Below are 14981 nucleotides of genomic sequence, written 5' to 3'. Positions count from 1 at the left end.
AAGTGGCATAGTTTTCTTAATTTATCTTTTTGGTAGTTTGTTATTAGTGTATAGCAACTTAAAAGATTTCTGAAAGTGAGTTTTGTATCCTGCTATTTTACTGAAATCATTTATAATTCTTACAGTTTTTTGGTGTAATTGTTAGGATTTTCTATAGATAGTATCATGCCATCTGCAAATAGTGACAATTTTACTACTTCCTTTACAACTTGGATGCCTTTTCTTTCTTTTTCTTGCCTAACTGTGGTGGCAATTCCAATTCCAATACATTGTTCAATAATGGTGCTGAAAATGGGCATTCTTCTTTGTTCCTGATTTTCCTGAGGAAAGGACTGGTATGATACCTATGGGTTTGTCATATATGGCATTTATTATGTTAAGGTATGATCTCTCTATACTTATTTTGTTGAGACTTTTTGTCATAAATGGATGTTGAATTTTGTCAAATGCTTTTTCTGCATCTATTGAGTTTGTCGTATGATTTTCTTCCCTTCATTGTGTTAATGTGGTGTGTCATGTTGATTGATTTGCTGATGTTAAATCATCCTTGCATCCTTGGAATAAATCCTATTTGATCATGATTTATGATCTATTTAATGTATTGTTGAGTTTGGTTTGCTAATATTTTGTTGAGGATTTTTGCATCTATGTTCATCAAGGATACTGACTGTTTTTAGATAGAATGGTCTGCGTATCTGTTAAGTCTGTCTGGTCTAATGTGTCACTTATTGATCTTCTAAGTGTTCTATCCATTGATGTAAGTGAAATATTAAAGTCCCCCACTACTATTGTATTGCTGTCAATTTCTCCCTTTATATCTGTTAGTAGTTGCCGTATATGTTCAGTTGTTCCTATGTTGAGTGCATAAATATTAACAAATGTTACACCTGTTGTTGCATTGACCCATTTACCATTATGTGATGGCCATCTCTGTCTTTTATCATGGTCTTTGTTTTAAAGACTATTTTGTTTAATATAAGTATTGCTACCTTAGCTTTCTTTTTATTTCTGTATCTTTTTCCTTACCTTCATTTGTGGTCTTTATGTATCTTATCTTTACATATGAAGTAAGTCTCTCATAGGCAACATATAGATGGGATTTGTTTTTGTTTTTGTTTTTAATCCATTCAGCCACCCTATGCCTTTTGATTGGAGAATTTAGTTCATTTACATTAAAATAATTATAGATAGGTTTGTGCTTATTGACATTTGTTCATTGTTTTCTAGCTGTTTTTGTAGTTCTTCTTTATTCCTTTTATTTTCTGTTGTTACGTTTGTATTACTTTCACTTTGTTTCTGAGAATCTATTTTTTTTTAAGACTTTATTTATTTTTATTTATCTGAGAGAAAGAGAGAGAGAATTCGCCGGGGGAGGGGGGTGGCAGGGTGAGAGAGAGAGAGAGAGAGAGAGAGAAACAGTCTCCCTGCTAAGCAGGAAGCCCAAGGCTTGATCCCAGGACCCAGAGATCATGACCTGAGCCAAAGGCAGACACTTAACTGACTGTGCGACATAGGTGCCCCTGTTTCTGGGGATCTATTATAGGTTTTTGGTTTGTGGTTACCACATGGTTCACTGAGCAAGGAGCCTGGTGTGGAACTTGATCCAAGGACCCCGAGATCATGACCCAAGCTGAAGGCAGATGCCTAACCCAACTGAGTGACTCAGGTGTCCCTACCTGAAATTATTTTATTTTAGTTCCAGAGTAGTTAATATTCAGTGTTATATTAGTTTGATGTATAGCAATTCAACAACTCCATATGTTACTCAGTGCTCATCAAGATAAATGTAATCCTAATGCCCTTCACCTATTTCACCCATCAGCTCACCCATCCCCCCACCACTTCCCTTCTGGTAACCCTCTGTTTGTTCTCTATAGTTAAGTATCTATTTCTTGGTTTGTCTTTCTTTACTTTTCCTTTGTTCATTTGTTCTGTTTCTTAAATTCCACCCATGAGTGAAATTATATGGTATTTGTTTTTCTCTAACTGGCTTATTTTGCTTAGCTCTATATTCTCTAGATCCATCCACGTTGTTGTAAATGGCAAGATTTCATTCTTTTTTATAGCTGAATAATATTTCATTGTATATCTATATATAGATAAATCCATTATGTATCTATCCCACACCTTCTTTATCCATTCATCTATTTCTTAAGATTTTGTTTATTTATTTGTCAGAGAGAGAGAGAGAGAGAACACAAGCAAGAGGAGCGGCAGAGACAGAAGCAGGCTCCCAACTGAGCAGGGAGCCCTGGGATCATGACCTGAGCCACAGGTAGACATTTAATGACTGAGCCACCCAGATGTCTCTATCCATTCATCTATTGATAGACACTTCGTCTGACTCCATAATATGGCTATTGTAAATAATGCTACAATAACATAAGGGGGCATATATTCCTTTGAAATAGGGATATTCATTGGATAAATACCCAATAGTGTGATTGTTGAATCATAAGGTAGTTCTATTTTTAATTTTTTGAGGAACATCCATACTGTCTTTCACAGTGGCTTTACCAGTTTGTATTTCCACCAACAGTGCAAGAAGGTTCTTCTTTCTCCATATCCTTGCCAACACCTGCTGTTTCTTGTGTTTTTGATTTTAGCTATTCTGACAAGCATGAGGTGGTAACTCAATTTGGTTTTGATTTTCATTTCCCTGATGATAAGTGATACTGAGCATCTTACATGTGTCTGTTAGCCATATGGATTTCTTCTTTGGAAAAATGTCTGCTTATGTCTTCCACATTATTAAGTCAGATTTTTTGGTATTGACTTATGTGAAGTTCTTTATATATTTTGGATACTAATCCTTTATTAGATATGTTATTTACAAATACCTTCTCCCATTCAATAGGCTATCTCTTAGTTCTGTTGGTTGTTTCTTTGCTGTGCAGAAGCTTTTTATTTTGATGAAATCCACATAGTTCATTTTTGCTTTTGTTTCCCTTGTCTCAAGAGACACATCTTGAAAAATACTATTTCAGCCAATGTCAGAGAAATTACTGCCTGTGGTCTCTTCTAGAATTATTATGGTTTCATTTAGGTCCTCAATCCATTTTGATTTGGGTTTTGGGTATGGTGTAAAAAAGTGGTCCAGTTTCATTCTTTTGCATATAGCTACATGTCCAGTTTTCCCAACATCATATATTGTAGAAACTGTCTTTTTTCCCATTGCATATTCTTGTCCCCTTCATCAAAGATTAATTGACCATATAATCATGGATTTATTTCTGGGCTTTCTATTCTATCCTATTGATCTGTGTCTATTTTTGTGCCAGTGAGGCAGATAGAGACTCCCAGACCCCAGCCCCTTCCCGTCCCCTGCCCCCCCACCCTTTGCTCCTGCTGGGGCAGAAGAAAAGACCAAAAGGCCATCCCATTTGGTTAAGATAAGATAACAAGTCATTGCTCTTGCTGAGGCAGAAGAAAAAAGACCAGATGCCCATGCCAGTCCTGTTTGATTAAGAAAAGAAAAAGAAACAAGTCCCTAGGGTGATTTAGCACTCTCCTGAGAGGCCTCCTCCCATAGATTATAATTCCACATGAAGGGGCCATTTGGCCTTGAGAGACCCCTGTCACTCATAACCATAAAAACTCACACCTAACCCTGTTGGGTGCTTAGCCTTTGGGAAATGATCCCACTGGGTCTGCCAGTGATCATAAAGCTAAGTTTTCCCTGATTTCCTGTGTGCCACTTGAGTTTCCTCAGTTGCTTCAGATTTTCCGCAACACCAGTACCATACTGTTTTGATTACTACAGCTTTTAAAGACTGGCCGAGCAGAGATATTTATGACAGAATCCCAGAGTTTGTTTCCAAATCAACATCAAGAAAGCCTTGTACTTGCAATGCTTCTGAGTCCTTTTCCATCTAACATCATGCATATATTAACTCTTAGGTCATTTTCCCCTTTATTTTTGTCTTTGGATTCAACAGTAGACTCAAGAAAGTTTTACAAGGAATTCATCCTATTACTTTTAGAAATACTTTCAGAGTAAAAAATATGGAATGATGACATATGATGAACTTATCTACAGCATTTCATTCACAAAAATACATGTTGAAATCTAAATGTTGCTGAAATCTAAACTTTATTTTTCAAACTTTTCAATTTTTCAAAAGAAATTTTTTTCCTCTCAAGTTTTTTCTTTTTTTATTGAGTGATTTCTCATTGTTTGATTTACTTTTTCCAAATAATCCTAATACTTAACCCTATCCATGTATTCCTTCCAATGAATCCAAATCTTTTTTTACACAAGAGCCAAAAGATAATAATACAGAGAAGCATTGGGTTTACTTTCAAATGGAATTCTCTAACTAAACCCAATTTAGCTTGAGTCTTCAGATCTCTAACACAGCATTCAATAATTCTTAGGACTGACCAATTAATAAAAAATAGTATATTAATGGAAATTACTGTGTTGTCATTTGTTTATATGATTCTTCTTGTATTCAATATAAAAAAGAATTCCAGAAAGTTTCCAAATAAAGGAAAAATAAGACTATTAGGGGGGAAGGTGAGGCAAGAAATTTTATCAATAAACTGTTTAAGAGCTGTGAAAGAGCTCAAAGTCCCAGACTCACATATGTATGGATCCAGATCTTTCTCCTCCACTGACTAGTTCTATGATCTTGGGTAATTTACTTCATTTTCCAAAATGTTAGTTTCTTCATGTACAATTGTTACAAAAACTAAATGAGACAATGGATGAAAAGTGGTAACCCAGGGACTAAGACAAGGTTCAATATGGCTAGCACATACCACAACTGCCCCACCCTTTGTATAACTTATGACTGACACTTATACCACTTAACTTTTTAGAGGGTATTTGACAGACCATCAAAAAAATTAACACGAGTGAGAAACACATTTGCTCACCAAGTATGAAACTTTGTTTTAGCAACAATGGGCTCCCCTGAGGGAACTGGTCTGTATTAGACTGAACTTATCTGGTAAATATCTATTGAGATGGCATTTGAAAAAAACCAAATCTGACTTGTTGGGACATTGACTCTGGAGCCAAAATGCCTAGGTTTGAATGCTGGATCAACTACAAACAACTGGAAAACTGGCCTTCTTAGTACAAATTCCATGAAAGTCAGGAGTTTCTTTGAAGCATGTGTGAATTAATAAGAATACTCAAGTGCTTATAGCAAATGTTTAAATAAGTGTCAATGAAATATCAGTGGTCAACTAACTCACATGGTAGTCCAAATTTTCTTATTTTACTTTTTCCCTAGTACTTTGAAAGCGAAAATCCTTGCTTAGTTCTTTTTTAAAGTCCTCTATATTGTTGCTTTTCCCAGACCAGTTAGATATGGTTAATTTTTGGCAATTAAAACTTCTTCAGGGGCACCTGTGTGACTCAGGTGGTTAAGCATCTGCCTTCAGCTGAGGTCATGATCCTGGAGTCCTGGGATCGAGCCCCGAGTCCAGGCTCCCTGTTCAGAGTAGAGTCTCTTCTGGCCTCTGCTCCACCCCCAGACTCAGAAGCATGTGTGCTTTCTTTCTCTCTCTCTCTCATAAGTAAATAAAATCTAGAAAAAGCCCCAGGTTTTTCATACATCACCTGTGATAATAGAGAAATTTGATCCATGATTTCCTACATTGTAATGGAAAAGGGGGATGACCTAAATTCAAAATCCAATAGGCTTGATTTGTATTTATAAAACTCCTGCTAATTTACTTAATTAAAACAATAGTGGATGCACATGCAACATTCATATCATTAAAAAAGGCCTCATCTTAGGGAGACAACTTGGGATCCTGCTTCAGGACAAGGACTCTGGAGCCAAAATGCCTAGGTTTGAATAACCAGATCAGTTACAAACTAGCCAGGGAACTTTGGAAAAGTTGCTGAAACTGTCTTTGCCTCAATTTTTTCTTCTGCAAAACTGAGAGGATAGTAGTACATATATCATATGGTTATTAAAAGTCTTAAATGGGGGCACCTGGGTGGCTCAGTCTGTTAGGCATCTATCTGCTTTCAGCTTTGGTTATGATCCCAGGGTGCTGGGATCAAGCCCTGCATTGGGCTCCCTGCCTCTCCTTCTCCCTCCCCCTCTGACTGCTGATCTGCCTACTTGTGTTCTCTCTCTCTTTTTCTGTCAAATAAATAGATAAAATCTTTTAAATAAATAAATAAATAAACAAACAAATAAATGTCTTAAGTGACTGATTTCAGGATCTTGAGATTGTCAGGTCAGGCTCATGCTCAGCATGGACTCTGCTTAGGACTCTCTTTCCCTCTGCCCCTCCCTGCCTATGCACATGTGTGCATGCTCTCTCTCTCCCTCTCTAAATAAACAAATCTTTTTAAAAAGTCTTAAATTACTTAACATTTAACAGAAAAGTTCCTGACACCTATTAAGTGTTATTTTGTAAGCTATTATTATTATTGTTATTGTTGTTACTTGGTCCTTCAGAAAAGTAATGTCCATATTTTTTACTTAAAGCAAGGATACTCACTGTCAGGCTTCAGGGTAATCAATACATTCGTAATTACATACAAAGCTCTGCATATTCTCATGTATTTTTTAAAGTCTTATTGAGGTATAATTGATATAAAATAACTGCACAGCTTAACATGTACCATTTTATACATTTTGACATTTGAATACACCCATAAAACTATCACTACAATTAAGATCATGACTATATTTATCATCCCCAAAAGCTTCTTCATTACTCTTCATAATTTCTCCAGTGGTAACAAAGATTTTACCCTATAATTTTTTCTTTTCTTTTTTTAAAATTTTATAGTTAGGTGTATGATCCGCTTTTAATTCATTTTATGAATATGGTACAATTCAGAATTCAATTTCATATTTGTGCATATAGATATTCAATTGTTCCAGGATCATTTATTAAGAGATTACCCTTGTGATTGCCTTTGTATCTTTTTCAAAAAATAACTATTTATGTGCTTTTCTATTTCTGAAATATCTGTTTTATTCCATTGATCTATTTCTTGACCTTGACACTAATGCTATACTCTCCTGACTACCATAGCTTTATTGTAAGTTTTGAAGTCAGGGTGTGTAAGTGCTTCAACTTTATACATCTTTTTCAAAATAGCTTTGCCTATTCTAGTGCCTTTGTATTTCTATATGAATTTTAGATATCAGCTTATAAATTTCTACTAAAAACATTACTAGAATTTTCATTTGAATTACACTAACCCTATAGATAAATCTGGGGAGAACTGATACCTTAACATTCTTGTGCCTTCCGATCCATGAACAGAGTATAGTTCATCACTCATTTAGTTATTTATTTTGTCAGTAATATTTTGTAGTTTTCAGAGTATAGGTGTCCATATATTTTGTTAGATATTCCCTAAGTAGTTTATGTTTTTGCTGCTATTATAAATGATACTGTTTTTTAATTTCAATTTCTGGTTGTTCATTGTCATTCCATAAAAATACAATTGATGTTTGTATATTGGTCTTGTATACTATAATCTGTTAAAGTCCATTACTAGCTCTAGGAACTTTTTTTGGAGGTTTGATAGCATTTTCTGCATAGATGATCATGGAATCTGTGAGTAAAGATAATTTGACTCCTTAACTTCCAAGTGGAATGTCTTTAATTACTTTTTTTTCTTGCTTTATTGCACTGGCTAAAACTTCCAGTGCAATGTTGAATAGAAATGGTGAAAATGGACACCTTTGCTTTGTACCTGATTTTAAAAGAAAAGCACTCAGTCTTTTACCATTAAATATGTTAGCTCTAGATTATTTGTATATGCCCTTTATTAAACTGAGAAAGCTTCTACTTTATTCTTTGGTTTTGAGTTTTTAATAAGAAAATATGTTAAATAAATGCTTAAATGCTTTTTCTGCACCCACCAATACAATCTTAGAGTCTTCCTTTCTTACTCTATATATATGGTGAATTACATTGAGTTTTTTAAATTGGCATTTCTAAACCTCACACTGACATGATGTATTATCTATTTTATAAATTGTTGATTTGCTTTGATAAAATTTTGTTCAGAATCTCTATCTCTATTCATGAGGGATATTGATCTGTACTTTTCTTATAATGTCTTTGGGTAATACTGTCTCAGAAAATAAATTGGGAAGTATTCTTTTTAAATTTTTCTGGAAGACTTTGCAAAAAAAATAGTACTATTCATTCCTTAACTATTAGGAAGAATTCATCCCTAAAGCCATTTTGGCCCAGATTTTGGTTGTAGGGAGGTTTTTAACTGATGGTTCAATTTATTTAGCAGATATGGGGCTATACAGGTTGTGTATTTCTTCTTGAATAAATGTTGGTAGCTTGGAACTTTTGAGTTTTTCTTTTTATCTATATAGTTGAATTTAAAGGCATAAAATTATTCATAATATTCCCTTCATATTCTTTTATATTAGTAGAATATGCAGTGATGTTTATTTATTATTCCTGATGACAATTTGTTTCTTTTTTCCTTTTTTTCTGCTCAGTCTTGATAGAGCTTTATCTTCTCAGTAAAACAGTTTTTTGTTTTATTTATTTTTTTCTCTCTATTATTTTTGTTTTCAATTTCAGTGATTTTTTTGCTCTGATCTTTATTTCCTTTCTTCTACATACTTTGTATTTAATTTGCTCTTCTTTTTCTAGTTGTATAGGGTGAAAGTTAGATTATTATTTTAATGGTAAATCTTCATGGCACAAATTTTATTATTGTTTTCTATTTCTACTCAGTACAAAACATTTTATGATTTCCCTTTTGCATTTCTTCTTTGCTCCATGAATTGCATATAAGCATGCCATTTAGTTTCCATATATTTGATGATTTTATCAACATATCTTTTATTTCTTTCTAAACTAATTCCATTATAAGCAGACAGCATACTATGTATGATATGAACCCTTTTAAAATTAAGACTTATTCTGTAGCTCACAAGAGTCATTTTTGGTAGATGTTCTGTGTATATTTGAAAAGAATGTATATTCTTTTGTTGTGGGATGTGGTGTTTTAAATGTCAGATCAAGTTGGTTAATGAAGTGTTTATGGCTTTCATATTCTTACTGATTTTCTGTCTGCATGTACTATCAATTATTGAGGAAGGCTCTGTAAGAATCTCTACCCAAAACTGTGTATTCCTGTCTTCTTCCTTTGTATCAGCTTTTGACCTGTGTAAGGTCTTTTATTAGAATATAAATAATGTTCTAATGGTGTGTCCTCTTGAGTAATTAGCATTTTTATCATTAAAAATGTCTTTATATCTTAAAATATCTTTGCTCTGAAATCTAATTTATTTACTATTAATAATTGTATTTGCTTAATGTATATTTTCCCATACTTTTAACCTATTTTGTCTTTATACGTAAGGTGGGTTTATTATAGGCAACACATAGTTCAATCTTGCTTTTTTCTTTTAATCCAATCTGACAATTACTGCATTTTAATTGGGGTTTTTAGTCCATTTGTATTTAATAGAATTACTGATGTGGTTGATTTAATCTTCCATCTTGCTTGTTTCTCTTTGTTATACCTGTTCATTAGTCCCATTTTTCCTCTTCTCCTAAATTGTGTGGATGGTTTCTTAATGATTTTATCTTATTTTCCTTGTTGAACTATTAGTTATGGTTTCTTGTGCTTTTAGAGAGTCACAGTATAAATTTTATCTTTTCACAGTTTATCTTTAAGTGATATTACAATACCCCATGTAGTATAAGAACCATTCAACAGTATAGTTCCATTCCTAGCCTTTGTGATATTGTTGTCATAAGTTTTACCTCTCCACGTGTTATAAATCCCACAATACATGGTTATTGTTTTACTTTAAACAACTAATTATCAGTTAAAGGGATTTAAATAATACAAAAAATATTTCATATTAACCCACACAATAACCATTTCCAGTGCTTAGCATTTCTTTGCATGGATTCAAGTTTCCTGCTGATATCATTTTTCTTTTGCCTGAAGTATTTCTCTTAACATTTCTTGTAATGTAGTTCTACTGGTGATAATTTTTTTCATCTTTTGATGTCTGAAAACCATTTTTATCTTCCTCTTTGACTATTTTCTCTGTGTATAGAATTCTTGGTTGTTATTTTCTTTCAATTCTTTATAAAAAATGTTGCTCCACGGTCTCCTGATTTGCATTGTTTCTGACAAAGAAGTCTGCTATAACTGTTAAAAATGTTTGTTTTTCCCTGGATGCTTTGAAGATATTCTCATCACTGGTTTTAATCAATTTGATTCTGATGTCCCTTGTTGTAGCTTTTTTCATGTTTATTGTGTCTTAGGTTTTTTTATACTCTGGATCTATGGATTTATAGTTTTATGAAATTTGGAAAATTTTGGCCATTATTTCTTCAAAATTGTTTGTCCTTTCTTTTAGGGATTCCAATTACTTATTAGGCTGCTTAAAGTTGTTGCATAGCTCACTGATGCCATGTTTTCTATTTTGTCTTGTTTTCTCTGTTTCATTTTAGACAGTTTCTACTGTTGTCTTCAGGTTTATGAATTCTTTTTCAATATATAATTGGCTATTAATACCATTCTATGTATTTTTCATCATAAACCATGTATTACAGTTTTCATGGGTAGAAGTTTGATTTTAGACACATATCTTCAATGTCTCTACTTAATAAGTGCAATATTTTTTGTCTAGCTTCTTGAACATATGGAATGCAAGTAAAATAACTCACAATGTTCTTGTCTATTAATTCTATAGTCTGTGTCATTACTGGATCTGCTTATATTGCTTAATTTTTTCCTCCTTCTTATCAAATATATTTTACTTGCTTCTTGAATACTAATTGATTTTCATTAGGTGTTAGATACTAAAAGTTTTACTTTGATGGATCCTGGAGACATGTATGCTTATAAACATTTTTGAATTTTGTATCAGTGCAGTTAAATGACTTTGAAAGAGTTTCATTCTTTTTTTAAATCTTTATTTATTTGAGAAGGCGGTGGGTGGAGAGGAAGAGGGCAGAAGGAGAGGAACATAGAGAATCTCATGCAGATTCCCCACTGAGTATGGAGCCTAAGGCAGGGCTTGATCTCATGACCCTGAGATCACAACCTGAGCCAAAATTAAAAGTCAGACACAGAACCAACTGAGCCACCCAGGTGCCTTAAAAGAGTTTGATTCTTTCAGTTCTTGCTTTAACAGTTTTTTGGCAATACTAGAACAGTATTTAGTCTTAATTTTGCCCCATTACTAAAGCAAAATCATTCTTAATACTCTGGCACATGCTCCGTGAACATGAGGGTTTCTCCTATGACTGATGGGAAAAAGAACTATTGCCAGCTATATGTAAGTTCCAGGAATTGTTCCCTGTAATTTTTTTTGGATGTTTTCTTCTGTTTAAGACCTGCATATGTCTACAGCTCTCTCTCAATCTCTCTCTCTCTCTCTCTCTCTCTGTAGCTCCCTCCTCTTTAGTACTCTGTCCTATAGAAACTTTAGCTGCCTCAGCCTCCTCAGACTCCCAGACCTGTCTCTTCTACTCAGTGAGACTCCAAGTTCTGCATAGACATCCTTTCTGTACATTGTGCTCTGGAAACACTAGGCAGATGTTTGACTAACCATTGTATCACTTCATTCATTTCACATGTCTTCATTGTCTGATATTCAAGGTTAAAAACTGTGATTTTTTTTCCAGGTTTTTAGTTGTTTCAGGTATGAGGATGAGGGTAATCTACTCCCTCACTTTATCTTGGCTGAAAGTGGAAGTCTGCTAATGTATTTTAAGAGGAAGAAGGCCTATAGCCTTCATCAGGGAGTTACTGTCTCTCGACCAAAAATTAGGAAACACTGTTCTGAATGGATTTATAAATTACTGGTAGGGATTATTGTTGTTACTGTGGACTGTCTTATACATTTTAATTTTCATCTATTATAGGAAGTGATATTTAAACTGTTAAAATAATAAAAATCCTGGTTCTCTATAATAAATACATAATAAATTTGGAATGCTATTTTGGTGGCTGGGATGGCTTAAGGTAATAAAAATGTATAGTATTGTCCCACAAGAAATGGGCCTGAATCAATGAAAGGTGTAAAAGGAGCAAAGTTCAAATTTCTTTGGCTCACAAATAAAGAAGGGAGGAGACTAGGAAAACAACAACAACAACAACATAAAAATCAAATGAAAATTAGATTAAAGCTTGGAAAGTATGGACAGAGATCAATTTCATAGGTAACACACAAAAAATTATGCAATTTCAAAATCTTGATAAGGGTTTTAGAAAGATGTTTTGGGGGATTTAATACGTGATCTCCTGCTTTCTTGCAAGTGATAAAAAAGAGATAAATAAATTCATTATTTACCTAGTTAGGGGTCATAGAAAAGCTTGTTTGACATTTATACACTTAACTAAATTTTTCTGAATATTGTAGAAAGGCTTTCCATATCTTTGTTAGTGTTAACTATAAGAGGGAATGCAGTAATTACCTTTGAATATTACCTAGTATTATAGTTATTTATACGTTTGTATTATCTTTCTAGGTATGTTTTTTCAGAAGAAGGAAGAAATCTTACTTACTTCTGAATATCCAACACTGACTACTATAGACCATCACTTAGAGAAAATTCACTTATTTAACAGATTCTATGAAGTACCTATTGAGTCCTAAGTACTATGTGGGACTTTAGAAACGCAATGGTGAACAGAAATTGGCTATTTTGTTGCATTCTTCAGACCAGTGGAGAAGACTAATAGTAATCAAATCATCGCACAAACATATGTAAATAGATAAGAAGGAGCACTGCATGTACAATTAAGTGGCATCTCTTATATAAGCTATTTCCAAAGTGGCTAATGAAGAAAATCCTATAATGCAATGACTGAATCAGAGCTTCTAATTCTCAGTATCAGAATCTAGCCCAGATGTTTAGAACCACTTTTCTAATATCTCATATAGAACTAACTTGAAGAAAGGAGTACACCATGAGGTAATTCGATCATGTTTTAGAACTTGGAAACATTGTCCCTGTCAGACAAAAAGATAGGTCAGAATGTTTTTTCATGATTTCATGAAGGTGAATATTCCTATAGAAATGGAACAGTGCTCAAAGCCATTTTGTGGGAATATGAAGACTGATAATGAATATAAATATAACTCTAAACCAATTGCCAGAATAAAACAAAATTTACAAAATAAAGCATGTAGTCATTCATTCAGCAAATATCTGTTAAAACATCTACCATATGGAAGTATGACCCAGGCCTTGGAAACCTAGCAATGAATGTCCCTGTACACAAGAAGGGGATGGCAGGAGGGTGGGGACATATGATAAAGAGCAAACAGACCACTTAGAGACTTCTGATTCTCTGCATCAGCAGCCACCAACAATGGTCAAATACTTGCCTGCCTGTCAAAGCAGCTTGGACTCTGCATCCAACCAACAGAGATCAGAAGCAAGAAATATCTCCAACTTGGAAGGTACTCTGTGCTTACTGTATTGTTGGCGTTAGTCCCATTCTCTTCTATCCTTTTCTTGACAGTCATTTTCAACCTTGTTTAGCACAGAAGACCCTATTTGCTACCTCCATCATTCCAAACAACCTAAACATTCAGCAGCTAACTTAAAGAAAAGGGAAGACTTTCCTCTATCTGCAATTTATATCCACTTCTATGTATTATCTTGAGCCTCTAAGAAGTAGCCAGGATTTTAAAGTGAAAGCTTACCTTTACCACAGAAGCAGGATAAAAATGTCTACATCTAGTCCACAGAGATCTAGTCCTGTATCCCTGATCATATGATTTCAAATAAATCCCCAAAGAAAGCCATTTTTGTCTCCTCCAAAGCAGTTTGAATGCTTCCAAAATGTCAAAGCTTCTCCAAGTGCAGATGGTTTTTGAGTAAGTTTTATTATGGTCACTACCTTGCTTAGAGGCGTCAAACTATAGAATAAAAAAATAACCTCTTTTGCCCTTCCCAACACTCAGAAAGAAAGAAAGAAAGAAGGAAAGAAAGAAGAAAACACTCCAGCTAAATAGCTTCAAAACAAACATTTCAAGAAAAGACATCCAATTATATAGACTCTGATTACTGGTAATAACTTGGAAGTCTTAAGAAATTTAACAACTTCAGCTCAAAACAATTAAATTGAACTGTTAAGGATAAAATCACCCCCTAGACTCAACATAGCTACAGATGCAGAAAGAGTAAGAAGGCTTCCTGATTCATTGTCCCTTCTGTTCTCAGTCCCAATACCAAACGCATCAGATAGCAAATATTAATGCTTTTTTTTTTTTAAATTAGAATTCATAGGAGAAGGCTTTTTTATCTGTGGCAAGATTTTTACATTTGATTTTTCAATTTTGAATCTTGGACATTCCAAAGACAAGGAACTAATAACATAAACACATAAGGAAAACTTCCCATTCCACATATGCATGTATGTGTGCATGGACTTCATTTATGTAAGACAAACATGACACTTATGCCTTCAACTAATGGACACTAACTTCTAGGTCATTTGAGGAATGCAACTGTTTTATCAAGAAACCTTTTCCGTTAAGGATATGAAGGTTTTCTGGACAAGGGCTTATTCCATATTATTATCAAACAAGTCTAGTCACATTTATTTCCTTCATGTAGCAACAGCTTGAACCTACAATTAACTTGGAAAATTCTTAGAAGGGACCCTACCCCTACCTTGAACACTGCATTAAAACTCGAAGAGGAAACTTGCTTGCTCTCAGCAATGCACCTCCATCAGAAGGAGCTCCAAGAAGGAACAGTGGAGTTTGTTGTACAAATAGTATTAACTCATACATAATGAAAGGGAAGCAGTATACTTTATCTGTAGAGCATACACATTACAGCATACACATGCTATAAGAGTGGAAAGCCACCTTCTAACAATATCTTCATAGGGCACTGTATGACTAAAGAATATCATTGGTGAAGGAATGAGTGAAGGAATTAATGGTTTAGTTTGGTAAGATTAAGGAAAATCTTCATGAGATTTTTTTTTTTAAAGACAATGAGATACACTGAAACATGTCTTATTCATAGGC

The 14981-nt window shown here is 34.0% G+C and overlaps 1 protein-coding gene across 5 annotated transcripts in view; it reads right to left on the bottom strand.

Moving 5' to 3' along the window:
* Positions 1-14981, bottom strand: part of AKAP6 (A-kinase anchoring protein 6) — a 464720-nt gene that overhangs the window by 38185 nt on the left and 411554 nt on the right. The gene's annotated exons all lie outside the window — the stretch shown is intronic.

This window comes from Mustela lutreola, chromosome 7 (assembly GCF_030435805.1).
Source record: "Mustela lutreola isolate mMusLut2 chromosome 7, mMusLut2.pri, whole genome shotgun sequence".
In the NCBI taxonomy this organism is placed as follows: Eukaryota; Metazoa; Chordata; class Mammalia; order Carnivora; family Mustelidae; genus Mustela; species Mustela lutreola.
The sequence above is the reverse complement of the archived record's forward strand: the minus strand, read 5'-3'. Positions and strand labels throughout refer to the sequence as shown.